At 38.9% G+C, this 5184-nt stretch overlaps 1 pseudogene; it reads right to left on the minus strand.

The window, feature by feature from the left end:
* Positions 1 to 3116: 3116 nt before the first annotated feature.
* Positions 3117 to 4145, minus strand: LOC105111068 (uncharacterized; annotated as a pseudogene).
* Positions 4146 to 5184: the final 1039 nt, after the last annotated feature.

Raw genomic sequence — 5184 nt, forward strand, 5'->3', positions numbered from 1 at the left:
AAGAGCGTCATCTGGTTTCGTGGAGCTAGTGAGTTTCTTGAGTTTTTGGCTTGGCTTAGGTTGCTAAGTTGTGGTTAGTTGATAGGTATTTGATGGACCTCTCAGATTTTTTATTTATTAAGTGTGGCATTTAATGCACGCTCTAAAGAGTATTAGAATAATACTTAGAAGTTTACAATGTAATTTTCAACAACATAGTTTTATTGATACTCAGCCTATAATTATATACTAATAATTATAACAATTACATATTCTATTAAAGAAAGATTATAGCAATAAAAAAAACATTTATAGACAGAATATTTGTATTAATTCACAAGCATGATTGTAGTCTTAGTGCTGTAAATCAATAGCGGATTTCCTTCACACTGATGCTGCAATCACTTGCAGATTTCATGCATCTGCAGATTTCCCTTGGTGCTGTAAATCAGTAGCAGATTTCCTTCACACTGATGCTTCAATCACTTGCAGATTTCATGCATCTGCAAATTTCCAGGATCTTCTTTAATATGCCCCCGCAAAATTGAACTTCCATCAGCAAGTCCAATTTTGGCTCGTAATAATTCAGTTCGTGTCTGAGACAGTGACTTGGTTAATAGATCTGCAAATTGGTCTTGAGTATGGACGTGGCGCATATGAAGAATACCCTTCTGAACTTGATCACGCACAAAATGAAGATCAATTTGGATGTGCTTCATTCTTGAGTGGTGAACCGGATTGAAACTAAGGTGAGTTGCGCCAAGATTATCACATAGTAGAGAAGGTGGCACTGTCAATGGAAATCCAAGTTCATGAAAAAGTGCAAGAAGCCATAGTGTTTATGAGGCGCCATTAGCAAGTGCGCGATATTTAGCTTCCGTAGAGGATCGAGCAACAACCCTCTGTTTTTTCGAACTCCAGGAGATAGGATTGCAGCCAAGAAATGTGATGTAAGCCAATGTAGACGTGCGATCATCAATGTTACCAGCCTAGTCAGCATCACTATAAGTTGTTAAACACGGTGCAGCAGCTTTCCGGATATGAATACCATGAAAAATTGTTCGCTTGAGATAACGAAGAAGCCTCTTGGTGGCAGCCCAATGAGTGACCGTGGGCTTGTGCATAAATTGAGACAGTTTATTGACTGCAAAACAAATGTTCAGACGAGTTAAGGAGAGGTATTGCAAGCTGCCAATAATACACCTATACTCGGTGCTATCCACTGATGTTGTACCATCCAGGAGATGAAGAGATTGAGTAGTGGACAAAGGGGTGGAAATGTCCTTGGCACTAGCCATGTTTTGAGTCTCCAGTATGTTTCTGATGTACTGGTGCTGGGAGAGAAATAAACCTACATGTGTAAGAATGACTTCAACTCCCAAGAAGTAGTGAAGTAAGCCCATATCCTTCAAGGAAAATCGAGTACCAAGAGCAGTAACAACATGTCCTACAAACTGAGTATCACTGCTTGTAATCACCAAATCGTCAACATAAACAAGCACATAACAAATAACTGAGTTATGATGATAGATGAACAGTGAGGAATCAGTTGTAGAATTCTGAAAACCAAGTTGCAAAAGTGAAGATCGCAAAGTTGAATACCACGCCCTAGGAGCCTGTTTGAGACCATAGATGGCTTTCTTTAATCTGCATACATAATCAGGTTTAGACAGATCTTTGAAACCCGAAGGCTGCAACATATAAACAGTTTCAGACAACATGCCATGTAAGAAAGCATTATTGACATCCATTTGTCTTAAACACCATCTATTCATAACAGCAATGTTCAACACAGTTCTAATGGTTGCTGGTTTAACAACCGGGCTAAAGGTTTCTTTATAGTCAACTCCAGGATGCTGATTATAACCTTTTGCAACAAGCCGGGCTTTGAATTTTTCAACCGAACCATCAGCCTTGCGCTTGATTCGAAAAACCCACTTACAACCTACGGGCTTACAATCTTTGGGAGGAGGAATTAAATCCCATGTACCATGATTCATAAGGGTTGTTAACTCACTAGACATGGTTGCACGCCATTCAGGATGAGATACGGCTTGGCTCACACAAGTTGGTTCCAGGGAAGGTGGAAGGGAATGCTTGGACACAGTGTTCAATTGTTTAGGTTTGAAAATATTATTCATCGATCGAGTGGTCATGGAGTTATTACGGGTTGGAATATTGTCAATTGATGCTAAACATGGCAAAGGGATAGTAGATGCAAGGAAAGCATGTGAATTAAAGGGGAGATGCTCATGATGCAGATTATCAATTGACTCAGAAATAGAAGGTGAGTGAGATGGGGAAATACCTGGAGATGACGCGGAGGAGGCAGTAACAGCGTCCAAACTCGTTGATGATTCCAATGGTGGAGTGGAGATTGGCGAAGAGGTCGTAGGAACGAGAGGAACAAAAGAGGGAATTATAGGGCATGGAATTGGTTTGAGAAATTGATGGGTATGATTAGGTAGGCAGGTGGATGATAAATGTCCGGGTGAGTGGATGTTTGAGACTAGACTTTGAGTTTCATCAAACAGTACATGTTTGGACATATAAATTCGACCAGTTAAGGGATCAATGCATTTGTAAGCATTTTGGGTTGGTGAGTATCCTATAAAGACATAGGGAGTGGACTTCGGCTGTAACTTATGGTGTTATATGGCTTGGTGAGAGGGTAACATAAACATCCAAATTTCCGTAATTTGAGATAATTTGGTTGTTGATGAAAAAGAACTTCAAATGGGGATTTATTTTAAAGGAGAGGAGTGGGTTGACGATTTATAAGATAAGCAGCAGTTTGAAAAGCATGAGGCCAATAAGAGAGAGGTAAGGAGGCATCATAAAGCAAGGTGAGACCTGTTTCAACAAGATGGCGATGACGTCTTTCAGTAACACCATTTTGTTGGGGAGTGTGGGGAGCAGTAGTGTAATGACTTATACCATGATTGGACAAGTAAGGTTTTAACTTTAGAAATTCACCACCATTATCGGAGTATAAAGCTTTGATGGTGGACTGAAATTTTTTTTCCACTAGCATTTTAAATTGGGGAAGGATACTAGACACCTGAGATTTTGGATAGAACCGCATATATTTGGTATAATGGTCCACGAAAAGAAGATAATATCATGCACCACAAACCCTAGTAATGTGAGCAGGACCCCTTAGTATCTTGAGTATCTGAGGATCCAGCACAATTAACAGACATTGTAGAGGATTGAAGTTTCGGGCAGATCTTGGCCGTGTGACCCAATTGGTCACAATATTGACATTTTGGCTGAAAAAGCCGGTTTGGATTAGGACGGCCTGAATTATTATTGTTGCGCTGGCGGTCTCTAAATGAGTCATTTGAGGAGCAGTTTTGTCCTGGTTGGCGAAAAAAACCATTTGCTCTGTTGCTTCCTCTATTTTGCGGAGATGTAGAAGAGGCGGTTTCCTTGTTAGCAAAGCGGTGGCTGGTAAAGTTTGCAGCAGCCACGAGCTGCTATGTAGCAGCCTCCATCCTCCTTAAGTAACTCTCATGCCCAACAAGCATATCATAGAGTTCTTCAAAGGCCAGAGATTTTTCTCGTGCTCGAATAGGAGCAACAATTTCATGAAATTCTGGACCTAACCCATGGAGGGCGTAGAGGGTTAAGTCATCATCAAAGATGGGGTGATCAATAAGTGCAATTTCATCAGCCAAGCTTTTGACCGTATGAAGATAATCTGAAATCGGTTGATTTCCACGCTGAATCAAGGTTAGTTCTTCCTTGAGTTGCATTGCCCTTGTACGCGATTTACTTGCATACAGTGTTGATAATTTTTCCATGCCTCGTGTGAGGTTTTGGTTGTGGCAATGAGAGGCGTGATGGAGGATGAAGTGGATGCAAGGATGGCGCTGAGAATAAGCTTGTCGTACCTTACCCACCTTTTTTTTTGTTGTAGACTGTGGAGTACCATCTGAGAGAGGGCACTGAGATTCTCCATTAACATAGTCCAAGAGATCATAGCCAATGAGAAGAGCCTCAAACTGTGCTCGCCATTGAGGAAAGGATGAGGGTGTGAGTTTCTCATTGATTTGAGTGGTGATGTTGAAAACAACAAGGGAAAGTTCAGGGGAGGAGGTAGGCTGATTTGTGGAAGACATGGGGATGAAATTCTCGTTGGAGAGATGATGCTCTGATACCATAAAGAGTATTAGAATACTTAGAAGTTTACAATGTAATTTTCAACATAGTTTTATTGATACTTAGCCTATAATTATATACTAATGATTACAACGACTACATATTCTATTAAAGAAAGATTACAACAATAAAAAAAAAACATTTATGGACAGAATATTTGTATTAATTCACAAGCATGATTGTAGTCTTGGTGTTGTAAATCAATAGCGGATTTCCTTCACACTGATGCTGCAATCACTTGCAGATTTCATGCATCTACAGATTTCCCTTGATGCTGTAAATCAGTAGCAGATTTCCTTCACACTGATGTTGCAATCACTTGCAGATTTCATGCATCTGCAGATTTCTAGGATCTTCTTTAATACGCTCTACCTGCGATGTACTTGATTACTTGGTGATTCTTGAGAGAGTGTTGGGTTGGTACTCTAGGATTAGATGTATTGTTAATTTAGAATGAAGTTAATTGAGGTTTATATGTCTTATAAGCTTCGCAATTAGTTGTTTCCATTTGGTTGTTGCGAGGTAAGTTTTTTCTTTCTATGTTCTTGCTTGATTTGTTCTCTAATTTCTTTTAGAATTGTTGAGTTCTAGGCATTTTCATGGGAGTTTGAGCCTGTAATCGACTAGTACATTCATCATTTTGATGTTATGTTTTCTTTTTTATATATATAATTGTTTTCATCTCTTTCTTGATGATGTAGTACAAAGGGTGTATATGGTGTTTTTCACAACCTTTGTTTAGTTTATTGGGACATTTTGAGAGCTTTCAATATCTTGATTTAATTGGTCTATTTTCTTGCTTTGTGATTTGGGTTTTTTGGGGTTGACAAGCCCGTGTTCTTTGATTATCAAAAGTTATTGATTTTTTTTTTATCAAAATTTGTTTTGCAGCTAGCTGTTAAGGATTTTAAGCTTTTTATTTGATGATAGTTTATTACCTTGATTGATGATGTTGTGCTTCAGTTGGCAAGGATTGTTTTTATTTAATCAAATTAGAGTTGAATTTTTTTATATTTCTTTAGAGCTAGTTAGTTAACAAAT

This window comes from Populus euphratica, unplaced genomic scaffold (assembly GCF_000495115.2).
Source record: "Populus euphratica unplaced genomic scaffold, PopEup_1.0 scaffold340.1, whole genome shotgun sequence".
Classification (NCBI taxonomy): Eukaryota; Viridiplantae; Streptophyta; class Magnoliopsida; order Malpighiales; family Salicaceae; genus Populus; species Populus euphratica.